Here is a 23,621-nt window from a genome sequence, read left to right on the forward strand (position 1 = left end):
ACAACAGTAGCTAAAACTCCATAAAGAAGATTCCATTTGCCAAAAAAGTGAGGGGAAAAAAAAGTATTTAAATAGATTATTATGAATGAAATCTTCAAAAATTGGGATGAACTTACACTCTGTAGAAATGCCTTAGAAAAGATGACATGTAAGTGGAGCCTGTTTTGAGTCTAAGAACAAAGCTTAGCAAAATGTTTGCATTTTGGTTCTAAGGAACTGTTATTTGTTTTAGGATTTAGCATTACTGAAGATTTTGCTAGCCGAAGGGAACATAAAAATTACCTTGAAATCAAACCTGGACCTATTTTAAAGAAAATTTATTCCTCTCTACTATAAAACTGTGTCTTTAAATAAACTGCTTCTTAAGTTTTTCATTCCATTTTAAGAACCTCAGTTCTATTTTTGAATTCAGATAATTCAATAATTTTAATGGGTGGCTGAAAGTATAAACATGTCCTTCTTCTTAAGGCTACTTTTCATCATAGGATTGGTAGTCCCACAAAAACCTGCAAGTTCATTTCCACTGAGCTGCCAAAATCAGTTTTCAAAGCTAATAATCTGATGCTTTTGAGAAAGAAGATTCTCATTGGCAAATATTAGCTGTGTCTAGTTATGTATGCAGGGGATCAGGACACTCAGAAAAAGGGAAAGGAAGGAAGAGAGGGAGAAATAAAGAGAGAGAGAGAGACAGAGAGAGAGAAAGAGAGAAAGAAAAGAAAGAAAGAAAGAAAGAAAGAAAGAAAGAAAGAAAGAAAGAAAGAAAGAAAGAAAGAAAGGAAGGAAGGAAGGAAGAAAGGAAGAAAGAAAGAAAGAAAGAAAGGAAGAAAGAAAGGAAGAAAGAAAGAAAGAGAGGAAGCTTTGAAACTGAGGAGAGTATACCATATTTAGAAAGGAATTTTCTGGTGGAACCTGCATGGCAGGATGTCCCCTTGGATAGTGACACCTCTCGAGGTTACTCTTTGAGGTTGCAATTCCTTGATGAATCAGATCCCCAGTAAGTGACTAACAGCTTAATAAACTTTGAAATCTTAGCTAACTGTTAGAAAGGATTGATTGTGCACATATAATCCTTTAGACAGAAACCATTGCCTGTGTCTGGGACTAGGATTGGATCTAGCCACACCTAGACTCCTCTCTGAGAAAGACTTTAGAAAGTAAGGAGGTCCTTTCTGAACCTCATGACGAAATGGGAGGGTCTCCCTGACAGTTTTGTCTGACCCTGTCTTCTATGCAGTAAATAACCAAGCATACCTTGCCATCAAATCTTGTTAAACCACTGTTGCATTTACTATCAAACTTTGTTAAATCACTGTTTTATATCAATAAATATATTGCTGCTTCTTTTTTACAAAAGAAGTGCATCACTCCATCCGTGACATGTACTACATTAGATGAGATGGTCTCATGATGTGCCTGGTGTGCTCATGCAAGTGAATGGTGCTGTTGGATTCTTCAGAGGGAGCCAAGCTTGTGCAAAGCCATTCCCTGTTGACTTTCTGAAAGGGACCATGCAGTGGTAGGCTGTATAGATCGTATGGACTATTGGGTATTGGAGGGAGCTAGCTCAACTGCTCCAAAACCAAGATCAATCATGTACATTTTCACTGTGGGTACTCTGGGAACATGGTCACAGAGCAAAGGAAGAACAAACCAAGCTAACCATTAGAGATAGCTACAACACATCTCAGCTGGGACCAGGGTTTCTGCCCTCACTGGTACTTCAAACTGAAATCCATTTTATACCTCTTAAAATGCAAGAAATTTAAATAAGGTGCAAATAGAATTATGAAGTTATGGAAGATCAATTACATAAATAATTCAATATGAAGAGGTTTTTTCCTCATTATTTAAACAGATTTTTATTTGAGCATATTGCATTGTTGAAATGCATATCTGACTATGCTCTGTAATGAATATACTCCTCTATAAACTTTTCCCCTACTTTTTCTTTCCTGATGCTGAATATCTCATATTTTCAGCCTTCTAGGGATTTTGCTTTATTCACTGAACTCAGTAGTGTGATTGCCATTGGCTCGCAAATATCTCATGTTTTCAGTTCTGAAAGAAATTATTTTTGCTTCTGGAGGTTTATTAGTTTTTGGCTTCATAGTTTAATTTATTAGCTTTGCCTCACTAACCCTGCAACTAGCAAGAATAGCAACTTATTGTTAGTATCAAATGGTGTGCTGTTAGCATCCTTCTCCTTCTTTATAAGGAATTTACATAACTAAATCACATACAGATACTGAGATTTTAAACTGTTATAATTAGACCAAAAAAGCTTAATTACCCCAATCCTACAAGAATAAACCAAAATTGATTCCAAAATGCATTTGATTATGTCTATTTAATGTAAGATATATAATATGAAAACCCTTATTTGCAGATTTAAGATATCAGCTCGCAGCTGCACTTGTTAAGAAAGTATAATTAACATGTGGAAGAAAACTAGCATATGAGCTGTAAAGATACACACAACATCAGTAGCAAGAAACCCATGTGTTTGAACATTTACATTGGACATACCTTTGTGATCCTAAAGAAATTTGGTCTTCACTTTACAAAACTTTTAAGCATATGTAAGTCTAAATGAAAATTCTTCATTGGCATGCAGGCAAATAATTATCATCGATAAATTATGAGTTTATTATCAATTTTTTTTCTTTTTCATGATTATGAAGACTGGAATTGAAACTCTTGAAGCCAGAAGGGAGGGAGGGAACATTGTACTAAACTCAAGCTCTGGTAAAATGCATTAGAAATGCAAAACACTCTTTACTGTTGTAAAATTTTTTTAGCATTATTTTTACTAGTTGGATTTTTAAGAAAGGAAAAAGGTGCCTCCTCTCCCATCTCCCTGCCCATCTTTTGAAGCAGTATTCTGCATTTTCTCCTGCTAAGAAAAAAAGAGGGGAGGGAGGGATAAAACTTAGAGTTTCTTTCACAGGCAGATGAGTTTAAACCAGAAGGGACAAAGCATCATTCCACATTCCCCACCTCCACAAAAAAAAAGAGGATTGGCTGAAGGAAACCATCATTTCTCTTGGTTCCTGCAAGTTGTCATTCTCTTGCAGAGGTTAAATTACCTATAATTTCTACCACAAGGAATCATTTTTAGATGACAATATCCTGATACAGTTTATCAATCTGACAACTTGATTTTTTTATACATTGGTCTGCTTCTGATGATATTAAGCTCCTTTAAATTAAAACTCTGTATATGCCCAGTGATAACTGCAAAGCCAGCAACATCAGACTGATAGTCTATTAAAATACACCAATCATTAAAATTCAGGGAAAATTCCCATCTATTTTACATGCATTGTAAACCTTATTATTATCAAAGTGGCATGATTCATTCATTGTTACAATAACTATTACAGGGAGTGTACAGTTTGTGATTAAAAATGACAGGGCAGTATATATCACTGAATATTGACTTTGTGTGATTTCAAGATAGATGTGGGGAGGATTTCAAAATAGTCTATTAATAATTAAGGATTTCTTTCTCCCATGATAGAGCCATAGGAAAGGAGGAGACAGGGAAGGTCAATGGGAATCCCCTAATCTTAACTGATGCATTGTAAGAGGCTCCAGTGTATAGTATGTTTCTATCAACCAGAATGAAAATGTTTATCTATCGCTTGGCAAGAGAGATTATATATGTCAAGAAAATGTTATTACTTCTAATTCTGCTGAAATCAGTAGGTTTGTAGTGTTTTGTTTTGGTTTTTTTGTCGGGTTTTTTTTTGGTAGCTATTTGATCAAGTGCTTGTACTATTGATCTACCTAGAGAATTCATATGAAAGTTTTATCAAAATTGTTTCCTTTGTCCATGGTATTTTGAGGGGCTTTTTTCACATCATTATAAAAAAATAAGTAGATGTACTGGGGCTAGTAATTTCAGAATGAAATTGCCCACAGTTTAGTCACTTGTACTTCTGAACACTGGTAAGTGTTCAGGATCAAAGTCCTGCTGAACAGTTGCCTGAGCTATAGAACAGGGAACAAATGGAAAAAAAAAGCACAGACTGCCGTGAGCCATATTGGTTAGATGTTGCCTACATAGCAAAAAACACACTTGCCAAAGATACTTTGAAAGCCAGATGAAGAATTGTTGTCCTTCACAATAATTCTAATACACCCAAGCATCTAATGGGGGAAATTACTTCAGGCATTTATTATTTAAGGTTCTACTTACTCCTTCAGTTGTCTGACCCTATTTTTCATGTGACTGTGCTCCAATTTGGTTACTTAAATGGTCTGGATTAGAGGAAACAAATAAAAGACAACCTTCCTCTCACCACATTCAGCCAAGCCAGGGACATGCCTTTTGCATGGGTGGGCTATGTAGAACCCTCTTTGCTAGCTCTTTAGATGACTGTTGAGAATGTGGGGGGTTTTTTTCAAGAATGATTGTGGTGCTCCAATGCTTTTTTTCTTCAGGTGTTTTTGAAAGAATTCCTACTTATATTTTTTATAGAAGCAGCAGACATTTTTTTCTAAAGATAAGCATAAAGCATAATTTTCTAAAGACAAAGTGCTTTTTATCCTAAGTAACAATATGTACTTATTTAAGGATTCCTACTATCCTATTATTTTATCATCCACTTAAGGCATTCTTTAGTGAAAAATTAAGCAAGGGATTAATTAGATTTAAACCAAACCATATCTGTCAATTAATCTGCATCTTTGTCATCTCTAAAAGATCATATATTCAAAATCTGTTACTGACATTTTCCCTTATTTGTCTGAAATTGTATGTTAAATTGAAATTAATTTGCAAACACATAATTTTGACTGCTAGGCTACCAAAGAAGAGAAGAATAAATTCTCAAAATTTAAAAAATTATAAATCATAACATCCCTCCTTATCTGCTAATGATAGTAATCAAACAGTTAAGACAAAAAGTGGGGACTATCTCAGACGAATATAACAAATTTTATATTTTTAACTTTTCCTTCCTCTTTATTTCACAACTTTCATTAATACTATTAAATCTGCATTAAGTTTCATGTCTTCTCATGCAGTAATACACAGGATATTAGATAATGAACTTCCTCCTCACCGTTAACAGGAGAAACCACTCTTGGTATTACATAGGGACAGTCAGCTCAGGTAACAAGCAGTACATATATTGCATAAATAATATATTTTCCTTAACTAGAATAAAATGATGGTATTTGTTTCTTTGAGATATTTAATTTCTTTTCTCTTTTTGTAAACTCTGTGACATATTAATGTAAATAATACAGATGCTATTCTACATATATATTATAATATAAATGCTTCATAAATACTATGTTGTAGGTTTTATTTTGTCTTTGCTAGTGATTTATCTTCTGTTTTTCAAGCTCTAAAATTATGGTAACAAAGATAGGGTCCTTTGAAAGCTTCTGTGCTTTCATTTGATTGCTGAGTGGTTTCTGTTGGTTGTCCATGTGGTACAAACTGTGACTCATGTTAAAATTCCTACTTGCATACTCAAATGTTAGTAAAAAAAAATAAGGATGTTGAGTTTGGGCTCCTACTGTGACTATTAAATATAACAAAATCTAAAGTACGATACTATTTTCTGAAAGTAGACTAGAAACCTCAAGGAGCATGACTGAAACAAAGCCACTAGTTGACTTGAACTGAAGTAATGAATTTTAGAGGGTCTTTAAGCATAAAATTACTTAATGATTTTGTTCTTCCTCGGGAGTTCTAATGAAAGTGGCTGTAAAACTTTCAAAATTTACCTCAGCTTCTCTTTTTAAAATCACCTACAATTTCATGGCCTCCAAACCTCTTATATGGCAGAGCTGAAAATGACAAGTTTCTCTAAGGAGAACGCTGATTCAATGTGATAGCACAATCTAAAAGCAAACTAAGCTGACACAGTAATTATCAGCTAAAAGATCAGAGGCCCAGCTTGTTGACAGTCTTGTTCCAGCAGACGAAGAAGAGAGTAAGCAGGAAAAAGCTCCAAACCTGCTATAATCATCAGTTTGAGGTGCAAAAAAGAAGAAAAAGTGGCTGGAAATGAGAGCATCAGTAATTTGCATTGTCGGTGTGGAGCAGAGTTGTCAAGAAAAACTTGGCACTAACCACATCCAGAAATAGTCTGGGTTGTTGTCTCCTCAGAGCTGTAATTCTGGTCGCAGGCAGCATAGCCGTAGGCAAGTCTTCCTCCTCTGCTCCTCAGCGGAAAGTTTTGAAAGATAGCCAGCCAGGACTGAGTCAGCCAGACAAATATGAAGAAGATTGCAAACTATTACAAGAAGCTTAGGTTGCTACTTCCAGATCTCAACAAAGTTGTTTGCAGGAATGTAGAGTTTACGCAAGGATATTAAGAGTATAATTGGGAGTGATGAGAAAAACCTCCCTAAAAATAAATACTTGTTAATAGGTGTTCAATAGAAAACTGTTGTTTAGCTTTGGTTAATTGATTAATTGCATTATTATTAACTATATGACCTTGAATGTAATGTAATAGGTTCAGTAAAAATGCAGTGGTATTGAATGTGATTATATTATTCCATAGTCACAAATCAAAGTCAAATGTATTAAGGGAAATCATGGGAATCCATTATCTTTCCAGTATTTTTTCTTAAAGTATTTGTTATTAAAGATGAAACAAAGGTTGCTAGCAGAAAAACCGAAAGAAAGCAATGTAAGAATTTTTATCTTGAAAGTGATGTTACCAGCATCTGGACATTTTCCAAATATTATCAATGATTCCTCTGATTAGAGTGAGCAATAACCAGTAGTATATAGTTTGGGAAGACTTCGATAATTTTGTCAGTATGCAGATTTATGCTATCTGGTAGACTATATCTGAGATTTGTAACCTATCATCGGCTGTGCTGATACATCCATGTTACACAGAGAAGCCTTCTGTGGAATCTTAATATCAGGGATTAATAAAAAAATTTAGAAGTCTAAAGTTTGGATACTCCTTGATGAACAGGTAAACACTGCTGTAAATACAACTTTTATGAACTTTTAGCTGATCTTCAAAGAATGCTTCTTTACCGAGGAAAGGATGATTATTGCTTTGTTATTGATGCACTGTGAATTCAAAATAAGCCCTAGGCACTAAACCAGATATTAGAAGGTAATGATAGAACATCAACAAATGTATTATATTGTATGATGATATTCATGCAGGAAATAAAGATTTGAAGAGATGAGAGATATATTGGGAAAAAAAAACCACTTTTTTGTTTCGGTTGTTAAAACAAGATCTATGAAGTCAATGTTAAGTATGTAGATATGTAAATTTTTATGTGGGTGAATTTTATGTTTTCTTTTAATGAAAGTATTACTGCTAATCAAAACAGCTGGTGAATTTGTTTTATGCAATAAGCTTGCATTCACATGATAAGAAACATTACTTTTTTTTCTATTGGATTAAGTAGTGAAACATTGTCTCTCTATTTGTTGGGAAACATGAGTTCTAGAAGCATTTTAATTCTATCAGAAAGCAGCATAAATAGAAAGTGAAAATGGAAATAAAATCAACAAAAAAAAATCTGGCTATAAAGTGCTGTGAAATTTATAAGTGTCCTACTAGCAAGAGAGATAAAGGCTGAAATTGCCCAATACGAAAAATAAGCCCTGTCTCTTTCTCTAATACCACGGGAAGAGTTAAAAAAAAAAAAAATCAGATCGATCTGGGACTATGTTTGACAGGAACAATGAAATGAACCTAAAAATATGATGGTGGTATGGACATATTTTTTTACTCTCATTTTGTTAATTGTTGTGCCTGTTACTTCTTTCCCTGTCCCTACAAGCACTCATGCACATATGTTTTCCCTATTTCTTTCATCACCCTCAACAGTTTCAAACATAATTTATTCAAGGACTTGATAATCTGCGTGCAAATGCAATAATGTTGTGATTGTATTGCTAATAACAGTAGCTGTCTATGGAACAACTGTTGCACAAGTTCAATTTGTAGTTATCTAGCAAGCTTACTGTCTATATGGTGTCTCAGGATTTTTCATACCTTATAGTTACAGCACATTTGACACAATTTTACTGAATTCTGAATTGTTACTGAGTCAGGGTTCCATCTGAAAAGGTTTTTAAGCAGGTGTTTAGACACATCCTGGGGGTGAGACATAGTTCAATACAGTGAGTATTGAGGAGAGTGAACAGAGTATGGCAACTTCCATTGCACCCAAAAAGAATTTCCATTAGTGTTCTGTTTGGTTGTATTGAATGGATTAAAGGGAGTATAAAAATAAGCTGCATTCCATAAGGCTTTGAAACATTGTGTTCACCTAGAACAGTTGATTTACGTTGGGGCTTGCTATCAGACACAAATATATTAGCATTAAAAACTGGGCTTTCAAATACCAGGCACATGCCCAAGAAATAACTGAGAATTTGCAGCCAGTGGGAAGAAAACTGTAGTTATTTTATTGTGAAGAGAAAAAAAAAATGCAGGAAAAAAAAAAGAAAAATCATATATAAAGCTCAGAAAGCATAATTTCTCACTGTTTTCAGGAGTTAGCAAACAGACATGGAAAGCTGAGTATGACCTCAGAACTAAGATGATTCCAGCAATAGCAGAGAAACAGATCCTCTCAACGCATTTAGAGGAGGAGCATGAGAACCAGTTGTTTTGAATTCACAGATGGCAGTGCCTCTCTGCGTGCCTGCCAAAGTGTTTACATTGGAAGGATCTAGGACTGTCACAACCTACAGAAAAGATATCTTTACAGGGCCGTGCATGTTATTTTGTTTCCCTTCTAAAGCCAGGGAAATCTAAGTCAGTCTTTGTATCAATTTTCTTAGTCAGATAGATACTTATGACTGGAATCTCATGGATTTTAGTTGCTGCATTATTCTGCCTGGGCCTTCTCATTGATGCTGTGTGATTTGCTGAATTATGTTCAGCCTTTGTATCTCAGCACTTGCAGACTACATTCTTGTATAGCTCAAGTCATCAAGTAGCATACATTTTCCCTTGCATTTGTCCCAATATTACGCAATGAAAACACGTTCCAGAAAGGTATCACTCTTGCTTTGAAGAAACTCTGTTTTAAAAAATGGATTTCATAGTAATTGCCAGGTAGTTTTCTTTCTATAGATAAATCACTTAGTTTAAAATAAATGTACATTTATTTCCTATTTGATTTTGCCTAGTTTTATCTTCCAGCCATTGGTCCTTGCTATGCCTTATTCTGCTAGACTAAAGAGCTCTCTACTGTTTGGTATTTTCTCCTCATGAAGGCACTTAAAGCTGTGATGAAGTCACCTCTCGCTCCTCTTTTTCATAAGCTGGATCTACTGAGCACTCATGAAAAGAAAAAGAAATAAGTCTAAAGCAGATATTCAAGCTGATATATTTCAAATTTGATGTTACTGGCAATCTAAAACAGCTTCTCCTAATAGGAAGTGTCAAACTACCTTATCAGTTCTGCTCATAATTTGACAAATAGTAAAGTACATCTGATGTCCTCTAGAAATCACTTTTCTGTTCATGATCACAAGTGAATTGGGTTAATACTGAACTTGAACACTGGGAATTTAATTTCCTGACTTTCATGCATTTAATTTCCGAAACAATTATGGTTGGTTATATACTTCTTTTTGTATATGCCTTTTCATTCTAGTACCAAAGAATAAATTTTATAACAAAATATAAACAAATCTATGAATGCTGGAGTAGCAATATATGTTTATTGTGTCCATTTGAATGGTTGCTAATAAAATGAGGGAAGAATTACAGTTCTTATCGTGGACCCAGAAATGCTGCAATATAGTGTTTCTGTAACGGAAGTAACTGAATGCCTGAAGTGTATTCAAATAACTTATAGTGATAAAAATAAGGCATTTTGCAGAGGTGGCTGCAATCACAGCATACATAATGGTGGGAAAGGAATGGATTACTACTGCATCATGTGGTCACATGAATGCTTTGCAGTATTTCTGGAGGTAAGTCAAAAATATTTAGGGTCCCTGTTCTGATAACTCCAAACCTCCATTTCCTAACAGAAAGTAGAATATGAATGTTAGCGTCAGCACAAATTTGATCCCTTGTCCTGCAAATACTTATGGATGTATTCCACTTCCTTACTCTATAAAAAGAAATATGCTCAAAGGTAATTCTCATATTTAATCATTACAAAAAAAAACCCCATGTGTTCTTTTCCCATGTCCTTAAGTCATCATTTAGTAATGATTATTACTGATCTCAAACTGAATGTTGTTTCCACATTTTTTCTTTTGTTTTGTTTTCAATTGTGGTACTTGTATCTATGCAAGAAGCTAGGCCTTAATATTCTAGTTTGTAATTACGAATCATGACTCTTGCATAATTGCTATATCCAGTACAAGTTTTTGAAACAAATGAGGCAAAACTTACCCAGAAAGAAAATAGTATTTGTTACAGTTATCAGCCACAAAGGGAATTAGTTGATTGAGTAGATCTTAGAAATGCTTAAAAATTATACCTACAGGCAGAGAGCAGGCCACCTACATACTGTGGCTAATTCACTTGGCTCATTTTAAATTTCTGCAATGCTCTGGGGAGAATATGTCTTTCAGAATGGTCTTCCAGTTATTTAATTGGGCCAGGCAGATTCCAAGTGACTCTCAATGGGAACTGATTATTATATTTCTCATTGGGCATGAATGTAATTTTGCAGTAATACCACAAGCAGCACTGATTGCAAAGTCTCAAGTCCCTATTCTTTGATGTAAAAACAAGTAATTATAAATAGTGCTAGTTTTGAAGGTTATATTTCAAGCCATAATGTCTGGGGGACAGGTATTTTTATGATTCTAATGTGTATATGGTTTATGTTTAATCCTAATATGTCTTTAACAGGTATTTTTAATGAGACTGACAATTAACAAGCACAGGTTAGAGCTTACAGGTGTTTGTCTTATTAAAAAAAAGAAGTAATTCAGACTAAATTTTACAGTATTTGTAAAGTCAAAGTTTCCATTTAGTGCTGCATGACTTGACAAGAGAATTTGCAAGGGAAAGTCAGACTTCATGATGATGAGGAACTGCCTTTTTGTGGAGTTTGGGTTTTGACTGTGTTTTATCTTGAAGTGCTATGAAAAAGGAATGTGCAGCCCCTCTCATGGTCTTCATAACACGTAAGAACTCTAGATGAGGAATCACTAAAAACACATTATCAGGTAGGTGCTCCAAACCTGTTGTCCTGGATAATTTTTTCCCTCAATTCCCTGCAGTACTCCATGTCTTTCTGAATTAGAAGAATGCTTCCCAGGGAATTGTATGGGGTGTTCCTCTACTTTGATCTCAGGCTGCGAAATACCCAGTGTAAAAGGGGGTAATTATCCCCAGAGAATTGTCCTACCAAATGTCTTTCATTTATATTTAATTAATAAATCAACCAAATTTTCCCATTTATTTCCTGTTTTTAGTGTCACTTGGCTGCTCATATTAGCTATCATGGAACAGGCTTTTTGCAATATCCATTTAGCTGGTTTAAAATATAGTACAGTTCTTCTTCATTGCATCTTGTGCTGATCTGTAGCTTTTGTGAAATCTGTATTTCTTAAAAGGGCTGGGAAAGAAACCTTCCTAAAACTGCCTGGCTTATGGATTTATTTTTGTTGTCATCAATGCAGGAGGCACCAGGTTATTAAGCTTTGCTCTGGCTTGTGCCCTCTGATTGATATGATTGTGTCAGGTTTAAAATTCCATCCTGACAAGACTTGTAATGCTTTTTGCTGCCAGCCAGTGACTTGTGTAGAGTTTAGATAAGATATATTGCTACTTCATTTTGTTATATCACTGAAAGTACTATTTTTTTCCCCCCAAAAAAGTGAGTTGGAGTAATGCTGTAAAGGTGAAATCCTATTGAATCCCAATTTCAATAAGGTCTAAGGCTTTTAACTTGTGTATTGACATGTTCAGTGATATTTCAACACATTTTCCCTAGTCACAATTAGACTATTTTTTTTCTTTCAATTTTTCTTCATTTTTGTTTTAATTCTGTCTTTTCTATTATGTAGTTGTGAAATCATTTACTGTGAAATCTGTGTGTCATTCACTGATCGTGTATATGTAATTGATATAACTAATCCTAATTACAAAGCGTATATAGGTGGCTGAGCTTGTTGAAATGTAGTAGATTTACCATTTTTAGGTTAATTTATGTGAATCATGACTTGTACTTCTATTGCATTATCTTTTCCTTTACACAGAAGCACACAGAACCACAGAATCTTCATGGTTGGAAGGGACCTTTGAGATCATCGAGTCCAACTACAAAAAAAACCAAACCAAACCAAAACAAAACAAAAAAAAACAAAACAAAAAGAAACAAACAAACAAACAAAAAACCAAAACCAAAAAAAACCCACACACACCAAACAGACACAAACTAAGAATCTCGGGCACTAGAGCACACCCTGTAGTGTCATGTCTACACGTTTCTTAAATACCTCCAGGGATGGTGACTCCACCACCTCCCTGGGCAGGCTGTTCCAGTGCCTGATCACCCTCTCAGTAAAGTAATTCTTCCTCATATCTAATATAATTATCCCCTGCCGCAACTTTAGACCACTTCCTCTGGTCCTGTCATTATTCCCTTGGGAGAAAAGGCCAACACCCACCTCACTACAATCTCCTTCAGTTGGCATATACAGGATTCTCAAAAAATGCATTCTATATTTGAGGCGGGGGGGGGGGGGGGGGGGGGGAAGAACTGTAACAGCCACTAAAATCAGCACTTGTCTGAATCAGGGAATGAAAACATAGCATCTAAATTCCAATTCTCTTGATTTTTTATTAGCAGAATAGGTAGAAGAATTTGTTTATCTAGCTAGGTAATTCTTAGGTGCAGAGATTTTTATTTGTGGAAAACATATAAAAAGTGTATCATATATGACATCTATTTTTCTTCATCAAAGTAATGTTGGTCTCTATAAAAGGTAAAATAGGTAGAGAATACTTGGAGGAATAATTGAGTTGATAAAAATCCTTCATTAAAGGAAGGATTGTAACTAATGGTCTACTTCTAAAGGTCAGAGCAAGTGTTAAGAGCTCTAAACCTCATGTTAGATGGAAAACCTTCTTCCAGTTTCCACATTAAAAAGTCCTAGATTGTAACGGCCATAAGGAAAGTCTAGATACAGCATGTACTAACAGCATAGCTTTTGCAATTGCTCATAGGCATATCTGAAAGGCAGATATAACTAAAAACTTCTTAAATGTTCAGTCCCAAGACACTGGGAAGCAAAAAGGAAGACAGCATGGCATCTCAAATCAGATGTTGCCACTGTTCATGTTTCTGTTCTTGTGGCTTATGGTTGCCTAGTAAAATTCTTTGTACAAGGTTTGTGTTGAAATAAATTCCAATAGTTTTGCAACAGACTGTGATGAAGCATTTACTTTGTCTTCCTTTTACAGCTGATATACCTGTAGAAGCTCTTCTTGTTGCTCTGCACATCTGTCACCAGACTTAACTCCACATGGACTTTGGCTTTCCTAACTGGATCTCTGCATGCTTAATTTCTCTGTATTCCTGCCGGCTCAGCTGCCCCAGTTCCACCCCGTGTACACTTCCTTTTTATGTTTGCATTTAGTCAGGAATTCTATTTTATTCCATGCATGGTTTCTTCCACTTTTGCTTGATTTTCTGCTTGTTAAAATGGATCTCTCTTGGGCTTGGAGAAGATGATCCTTGAATATCAACGAGATGTCCTGGACCTCCTTTCTCCAGAAGTGTATCCCATAGGAATGATTCAGAGGCCAAAGTTTGCTTTCTTGAAGCTCTGTGATCCTGCCTTTTGCCTTGCTTCCACCTCTTGTGACCCTGAACTCTACCATCTTACAGTCACCACAGCAAAGACTGCTCCCCAGTCTTCATATCCCTGACCATTTCTTCCACGTTTGTAAGTATGATTTCCAGCAAATCACATCCCCTTGTAAGCTCCTGTACTCATTTTATCTGGGAAATTATCACCAACTCATTCCAAGAATCTTCTGGAATGCTTGTGTCCAGTTGTGATGCCCCTCCACAGGTATCAAGCGATTACCCTGAAAACCCATGAAAACCAATATCTGCAACTGGGAGCTCTGAAGAAGTCCTTATCAATTTCTTCTGGATCAGTTGGTAGGAGAGACCCACCACAATGTTGCACATTTTAGTCTACCCCCTAATCCTTTCTCGTAAGCTCTCGGCTGACAATCCATTCCAAAGCAGATCTTCCTGCATTCCCACTGATCTCTCATATAAAGGGCAACTCCCTATCCCTGCCATCCCTGCCTGCCCTTCCTAAAGAGCCATGTTTCTTTGATGTCAATGAAATCATAGCCCTGCAAAAGCACACCAAGCTCTAATTCCTCCTGTTGTTTCCCATGCTACATGCATTGGAGTACAGGCACTTTATTTGTGCACCAGTCAGGCTGATTTCCCAGAAAAGCGTGTCCTCTGCATGAAAGCTTCCCCTGTACTGCTGTCCTCTTGGCACTTCCTTATTTGTGTGCATACAGTTTTGGTGGGCCCCATTCTAGCTTATTTTGTTATTAAACAAAACCTCTAATAATACACAAATAAACACAGAAATCCAATGAATTACAGTCTTCTGAAGCATCATCTAAATAATTTTTACTTAAATATTAGCAGCTAGCTCCAGCAAAAAGATTTGTTCCAACTAACATGAATTTTGCAGCTGAATATTTCAATTCACAGTTTAAAGAAATTTCTACTAATGAAAAGCAAATTATTCCAGCTAGGCTATGAAATAATGCAGGAGCAGATCAAGGTTTAAGTATATTATATGCATATAAAATTATATAGAGGTATATAAATATCTATGTACATACAAGTGCAGAACATGAGAGTTTTAGACTGTCAGGCTGCATTAAGCAGTCTCTCTCTGCTGAATAATTTATAAATCCCAGACAGAGCAGACACACTCAGTCACAGAAATCAGACAAGACTAACCAGAGTGAGGTGATGATCTTCTGCATAACATTATAGGCAGCCACAAGACAGTTCTTTTCCATGAGCTCTTGACTAGAAGGTTTCAGAGCTTTTGCTCTTCAGGTAGATTAGCAGTGCCACCAATACAAGGATTATTATGCCATTTCAATATCCACAGACTCTGCAGAGTTCTTTTTTTTTTTCCTACAGCATAAGGTTTTGTGAAGTCATTGAATTAGATTGCAATGAAATGTAAGACCCTCTAGACCTTTACCTAATAGCAGGTTTTAGTGTTATTGGGGCTATGGCTGCTTTTCTCTCCCTTTAAAATTGAATGGTCAAACATTAAAAAGAAAAAGAGAAAGAAAAAGATTTTCAAACCACATAGTCTGGTGATACCAGGCTCATTATAAAAGAAGGATTTCTTACAGAAATAAAGAACATACACTTGAAAGATCCATTTTGCAACTGTTCTGACACTAGCTGACAGGAAATTGGTGTGAAGAGATAATACTAAAATAAGCTATACAGCAATGCTTTTGTTGTTGGTTTGCCATATCAACAGTTAGAGGTTTCAATCTGTTAAAGGGCATTCTGCAGGGAAGATAATTATGATTTTGAGATGTCAACAACTTTAATTGTTTTGATCTTTTTGAATATATAGCCATAAATAAAACATTCTTTCCCTCTTCTCTGCTCATGGAAAAATATTTTTTGGCCAAAGATAAGATAATTTGTTGTCTTAATACAATTGCTTTGGGGTTGTTGCCATGTAGCTCATGGTAATGAGCTCATGTTATGTTAATAGAGTCGGGCAGTCTTAGCTAAACAGTTCCTTTAGAGTGTGCCCAAAGCAGAGGACATCGTATTGTCTACTACACCACTAAGAGACTGTGAAATATTCATCTGCTATTTCTCCATTCAACAATTCATTCATTCAACAATGAATATTCAACAATTTATACTGCAGAATATTTGCAAAATATTTACTGTGCTCACTTGTAGAATTAATGGCAGTGAAAGAGGAACGGGGCTTTGGGCCTGCTCTTCCATCCACTCTTCCATTCACTCTTCCATTCCATATTGTCAATACAATCTTCATTTTTCACAATGGAAAAGTAACTGCACTAGAGCGACGGTAGAAGGTTAAGAGCTAGCACCTAAAGCCTGCCTCTGTGACAAGTGCCCCAGTTCTTTTGTGCATGAAGGACTGCCTGCAGTTGGAATACCCCTGCAGTGGCTTCACTTGCAATGAGGAGTTTGGCACCTATGAAGTACTGTGCTTGCTGCAGCAAACTGGGATAAGTTCTTGCTGCTTAAGAAAATCCATTCCCTTCCCATCACTTACTTTCTCATCTGGAGGGAAATCTCAGTGTTCACATCTGCATTAGTGCTGTATCAGTTCTTAACTAGTCTGTCATGCTAGGACAAGTGGAGGGAGGAAGGTTTTCTTATACTCCCTCCCTGTTTTACCTGTCTGTCTGTTATGAAGGCATAATGGCTAAGGAATACCTGGATTCTTTCCTTTTAAAATGGTCTGCGAAACAGAAGTCTGAATTACAAGCGAGGAGGGACTCTTCCAGATGTTCATTGCTGTGCAGAAAGTGTTGAGAATCGTGATATAATTCACCACACTTGGATTTTTTTTGTAGTGTGGTTTCATTTATTTTCCCATCACTACCACCACCACCACGCAGTATCGCTTTATGGTACTTTTTTGGCTTATGAAAAGGTGCATATTTGTCCAAAATGAAGGTAGCAGATTAAAAACACCACACTGTTCTACATTCTTTTGTTGGAATGGTAGTAGTTTAGTGAGAGAACACTGAAGATATAAATCTGCAGCCATATGAAACATAATTACCTCATTTTCTTCAGTAAAAAAGAAATCCAGCTGTGTTTAAAACCTGTGGAGGTCAAATACACTTCCTTCAGAAAATGGAAATCCAGCCACCATACATAAAGCAGATAGTCATTTAAAAAAAAAAAAAAAAAAAAGTGTACTAGATTTTTAAGAGCTGAGGCAAAATTTGAAAAAGGAAACAGCTGAACATGTGAAAACAAATTTCTTGCAATTGTATGAGATGCAGGATGCCTGTATCTGATACAGGGAAGAAAGATGCATAGAACATTGCATTGTAACTAAGTTGTTTTGCCACTGCCTTCCCTGTTGTTTCATCTTTATTAATGACAGTCTTCAATGCCATTTGTCACTGGCAAATCTTCAGTAGTAAACCAGGCTGGTTTGAGAGTACAGAGGAAAGAACGCTTCAGCCAGAGCAGAATACTACTTTATAGTCAGGATAGTAACAGTAATCCATTCAGACTACAAATTGTCTGTACCACAATCTTTTAGTTGCTCTTACATTGCCCTACAAGCAGCTTCAACAGCCACTTTTGTTAATAAGAAATGCATTCACTTTTGTAAATAAAGGTGAGAAATTGCCAAATTATATCAGAGATGCAGGGAGAAATTAATTGCAGCAACAAGTAAGCTAGATCCAATCGTATATATTAATTTTTGAGTACAAAGCAACTTTTTCCATTCTCAGTGAAATATATAATCAACCTCCGCAACAGGGTCTGGAAACTAGATATCTGTAGGTGGCTGCTGTAGCAAGCAAGTTGGAGTTTCCTACCCATCATAAGCTATCATCTGCATTAGTGTCTCCCTTACAGGCTCTGTCTAGTCTAAAAATTATTTTATTCTTTCCTGCAAAATGGCACACCTCTATCAGAAATGATAGTGTGCTCTGCCCTCTCAGCACACAGCCGATCAGAGCACTAGATGTAGTTGAATACTCTTAAGGGAGAAACACGTTCAACAACACTAAGGCAGAGAAGAGAACTGAACATCAAGGAGAGGTCTAAAAGGAGCTGGTGAATGAACAAAAAGAACAACAAACTGTTCTTTTAGAAGAAAGTGGTGATTACTGCAACATTTTTACACAGGTGTTAAACTAATTGGCATGATTTTAGACCACCAACCAGACCATGGCTGTGCAAAAAAGCAGAGAAATAAAAAAGGCTACTCCACAGCCTTGAGAAAAATGTGGCATTGTCAGCAGTCAAATTTTCTAGATGCAGAATGGAGAATGTCAAGGGACATTTTATGTGGAAAATATATGATGCCTACAGGCTTTTTGAGTTAGTATTCAACAGAAGAGGAATTTCAAAGATGGCCGTTTTGACTTGTCTGAGATTGTTGGTTGGGTTTTTTTGTATGTGTATGGTTGGACTTGATGATCTCAAAGGTCCCCTCCAACCATGAAGATTCTGTGTGTGATTCTGCGAGTTTAGGTGATGGATTAATCACTTTTCTGGGTAGGTTTTTAAGAATCAAGAAGTTCATTGGAGATGACAAACAAAAAATTTTAGCTACACTGGATAATCAAACACTGCAGTATATTTCCTGAAAGTTTTTGTGGTTTTTGTCAGCCAGTCCTGTAGTTTTCTAATTTTTAAGTCAGGTTCATTACCTGAAAGAAAAATCTTTCTAACTTTTCAAAATTCCCACATATTTGTTTCTACCCAGGAACAAAAGACTCAAGGATTCTTTAACAGTGAGACAAATATTCTTTTTAACTGGGTTCAAAAGTACCATTAAACTAAATTTTAATTTTTTTTTTCTGTCAGAATAGGTTAAAGTCAGGTATAAAGATGCTATTTTAGATTAGCCAGCAACTGAAGCAGCTTGTGAGGTGTCAAACAGAAGTTCAATAGTTAATACTGATTTAAATCTTTTAAATGTCTAAAAATCTCAAACAGAGGAGTAGACAATGGGACTCTTGATGGCTCATGACTGAAGCTTCAGTTCAACTGCAGATTAATTTTGGTTTCTTTTTTAATGCTGTATTGAGCAATTTATGTGGCTTAAATCATAACTATTAATGTGGTTTTCTATATGTTGAGAATTTCTGTGGAAGAAACTTCTAATAATGCTTTTATATCAGTGCATTAGTCTTTGTAACAACAATACAGGTTATGTATATGTGAGTCCAACAGCTAAAACACCTTATATTTGAGAATGAATGGGACTTTAAGCTTGCCTGAAAGTCTTTTGTAGAGATTTATTCTAGAGTATTTTGCTTTTCAGAACTGTCTAAACCCATTTTGGCAGTCAAGTGAAGTCCCCGGTGACTGGAAAAAAAGGAAATATTGCACTCATTTTAAAAAAGGTTAGAAAGGAGGACCCTGTGAACTACTGACCTGTTGGCTTCACATCAGTGCCTGGGAAGATCATGGAATAGATCCTCCTTGAAGCTATGCTAAGGCACAGGGAGGACAGGGAAGTGATTCGAGAGAGCCAGCATGGCTTCACCAAGGACAAGTTCTGCCTCACCAGCCTCATGGCCTTCTATGACGGAGTGACTACATCAGTGGTCAAGGGAAGAGCTCTGAATGCTGTCTGTCTGGACATCTGTAAGGCCTTAGACACGTTTCGCCACAACATCCTTCTCTCTAAATTGGAGAGGTAGGTGGACTGTTTGTTGGATGAGGAATTGGTTGGATGTTTGCATACAGAGGGTAGTGGTCAATGGCTCGATGTCCAGATGGAGATTGGTGACAAGTGGTGTCCCTCAGGGGTCTGTAGGGACACCAGTACTGTTCAATACCTTCATCAATGACATAGACAATGCAATTGAGTGAACCACCAGCAAGGGACAAGATGCCATCCAGGGGGACCTTAACAGGTTGGAGAGGTGGGTCCATGCAAAGGTCATGAAATTCAACAAGGCCAGGTGCAAGGTCATGCATCTGGGTCAAGGCAATCCCTAACACAAATACAGGCTGGGCAGAGAATGGTTTGAAAGCAGCCTTGCCAAGAAGGACCTGGGGGTACTGGTGGGCAAAAAGCTAGATATGAGACAACAATGTGTGCTCACAGCACAGAAAGCCAACTGTATCCTGGGCTGCATCAAAAGAAGCATGGCCAGCATGTTGAGGGAGCTGATTCTGCCCCTATACCGGGCTCTGGTGAGACCCCACCTGGAATACTGCTTCTAGCTCTGGAGCCCTCAGTGCCGGAAAGACATGGACTTGTTAAAACTGGTCCAGAAGAGGGACACAAAAATGGTCAGAGAGCTGGAGCACCTCTTCTATGAGGACAGGCTGAGAGAGTTTGGGTTGTTCAGCCTAGGGAAGAGAAGGCTCTGGGGAGACCTTATTTCAGCCTTTCAGTACTTAAAGAGGGCCTACAGGAAAGATGGGGACAAACTTTTTAGCAGGGCCTGTTGCGATAGGATGAGGGGTAATGGCTTTAAACTAAAAAAAGAAAGATGCAGACTGGATATAAGGAAGAATTCTTTACAATGGGGGTGGTGAAACACTGGCCCATGTTGCCCAGAGAGGTGGAGAGGTAGTAGATGGCCCATCCCTGAAAACATTCAAGGTCAGGTTGGATGGGACTCTGAGCAACCTAATCTAGTTGGATGGAGATTGCACTTGATCTTTTGGAGATGATCTTTAAAGGTCCCTTCCAATCCAAACTAAACTATGATTCTATGATCTTTAACTTAAAACTCGGTAAGAATATTTAGGCATGAGAATCTTGACATCATCCAGGAAGGGAACATCAAAGAACTCAGAACTGTTTATTCACACACTTCAAGTGTTTACTTTTTTGAATAACTCACTTTTTCAGAAGTAAATGTAAAAAAAAAAAAAAAAAAAAAAAAAAGACCAATTTTCTTTTCTTGCTTTTGAACTGGAGTGAAATAAATGAACCAAGTGTGTCTTGATACAAGGAATGTATCTGAAATTAAGTTCAGTAATAAGTTCAGTAATGAACAAATTAATTTAGCAGATTAGACAACTGGAAGCCTACTTTCAAGTTCTTAGCACTTTTTTTCTCTACTCCTTCATAAGTGTTAAATTTTTATTTCAGTGCTCCAGGTAGGCATATGTCAAGGTTGAAATGGTAGCAAGTGCCAATATAAAGTGCAATGTCTCAAAGTGAACTGGTTGTAACTGCTAATAACAATAGAAAATTGTCTCGTCAGATGTATGATTCACTGTCATTAAAAAACAGTAAAAGGAGTGTATTTGTTCCATAGATGATTGTTCTTTCTGAGATATTATTAGTCTAAGGTTGCTCTTTCTGAGAAATTATTAGTCTAAGGTATTGTTCTATTTAACAATATATTTTCTTGTAAGAAGTCAAAAATTGTTAAGCTTTTCCCACTGCATTTAATTGTGAGAGTGTTTGGAGAATTTTTTTAGGCATTAGGATGAATAGATGTATTTGTTAGATGCATCGATTCTAAATATCTCTACTTCCAGTATACCTATTGCAATAAATAAGATCTGTGTTCCTCATGGAACAGTTCAAAAAAGATCAAGGCAGAAAACATATTACAGAGTCCTCCAGTCTTTGGGTACTTCTTCCAGTTACCATGATCAATTAAAGGTCATCAAGAATGGCCTCGCAATGACATCAGCCAACTCCCTCAGCACTTCTGGGTACATCCCATCAGGGACCATGGATTTAGGTATGTCCAGCTTGCTTACGTATTCCCTGAACTGAACTTTTCCTCCAAGGGTATGTCTTCCTTGCTCCAGCCTTTCCCCCTGGCCTCTGGGGCCTGCAATTCCCGAAGGCTAGCCTTGCTAGTAAAGACAGGGAGGAAAAAGGCATAGGACCTCAGCCTTTTCCATGCCCTGTGTAATCAGATGCCCTGTCTCATTCAGCAATGGGTCTTCATTTTTGCTAGCTTTATTTTTGTAACCTAGATATTTTAGACCTAGATAAAAGCCATTTTTGTTGTCTTTAACATCGCTGACCCAATTCAATTCCATTTGGACATTATGTTTCCTTACCTTGTCCCTGGATGTTCAGACAATGTTTCCATTTTTCTTTCAGGTTATCTGTCCTTGTTTCTATACTCTGTAGGCTTTTTTCTTCTTTTTGAATTTGGCCAGGAGCTCCTTGTTCATCCATTCAGGCCTCCTGGCATTTTTGCGTGATTTCCTATTTGCTGTGATAGACCACTCTTCAGCTTGGAGGAGGTGATCTTTGAGCCCCTCTTCCCTTCAGGGTCCTATCCCACCCAACTCTTCCAAGCAGATGGTGTCCTGGAGTCCAGGGTTGCGGATCTCCTCTCTCCACTCAGAATCCTGAATTCCAGCATATCATGGTCACTATAGCCAAGGCTTCCTTTTCCCTTCACATCCCCAACAAGCCCCTCGTAGGTGACTGTGATATCCGGCAGACCACCTCTCCTTGTTAGCTCCTCTATCATTGTTGTTGTCAATGCTCTACAGCAACTTCCTCGATTGCTTACGTCCAGCTGTGTTGTTTCTTCAGCAAATACGAGAGTGGCCGAAGTCCCTACATGAGGACCAGGACCTCCAAATGTGAGATTGCCTCTATTTGTCTGTAGAGGGCCTTATCTACTTGCTCTTGCTATTTAGGTGGCTTATAGGAAACATGCACTAAAATGTCACATTCACCTGTATTTTTCTCTATCTTAATCCATAAACTCTCGATTGCCTCCTAGCCCATCCCAAGGCAGAGCTCTATGCACTCCAAGCTATACCTAAGGAAGAAAAAGAAAAAAAAAAATCATAGATATCTGAATTTTTTGTTATTAAAATATGGGTTTTTTGTGATTTATGGAATACAAATGTTGAGTTAGGAACCTATGTAACTAATATGTAACTAAGTGTCCTCCTAAACTAACTCAAATGGTATTTATTTTTTTGTGGTCAATGTTCTTCATATATCTCAAGGAGACTGATTGATATATTCGGTTTTGCATCTCTAAAGTACAGGTCCTATTTTTTATCAGTTTCCCTTATTTTTAACTTTCCATTAGTCTGATTCTGGGAAGTAGTTATTACTAGAAGAGAACACATTATTCATCTTCACTTTACCTTCTCTTGATGATTAACAATGCAACATGCAATAATAGCAGATGATGGGAGAACCTTCTGGCAGTTTCTTTTCAATGACATTAGGCAACATTTTGCCAAAGATCTTGTAGATGCCTTGTATTACCACAAGCATAGCATAGATTGAAAGTAGACTTTATAAGTTGATAAATATTAGTAAATGCCTATATATATCATATAATGTTTTAATAGGTCCACATTGGCTGTTGCAGAAAAACGTTTAATAAGAGAATATACAGTGTTTACTTTTGGTGTATTCTCTGTGTTTTAGACAGCTAAGTACTTTTTCAAGATAAACTACATTAATTTTATCATATATTAAACAAGTGTCATAAACTCCCAGCTCTTTTTTCAGCTATGGATGGCTGATAGAAGAGTTTCAGCTGCATACAGGCCCAGACTTCATATGTGTTTCAATTGCTTTTTGTTTTGACTTATTGCATAGCCTGAAATCATCGACGTTGCACTGTGAACCTTACATGTATGCCTATGCATAAAAACATGGAGGAAAAATATTTAAAGCATGCAAACTGCTAGAAAGAGCACAGGGTAAAAATTTGTCGTCTGTTAAGTCTGAGGATGTGAAGTCTCTAGCTGTTACATCTGAGAGCAAAGATAAGGTACTTACACAAAAGGTTTTAACATATAAACTTTATACATAAATAAATTACAATATTTGGTGATAAATAATATTTATTATTGACTAGGTCTATTTTTCTTTTCATAAGAAACTAGTAGAAACAATACAGTGATAAAATTTGAGAAGGTTTAATTCTTATACTTTCCCATTGCTGTTTAAATTGCATTTTTACCATGAC

This window comes from Numenius arquata, chromosome 4, assembly GCF_964106895.1.
Source record: "Numenius arquata chromosome 4, bNumArq3.hap1.1, whole genome shotgun sequence".
Lineage (NCBI taxonomy): Eukaryota > Metazoa > Chordata > Aves > Charadriiformes > Scolopacidae > Numenius > Numenius arquata.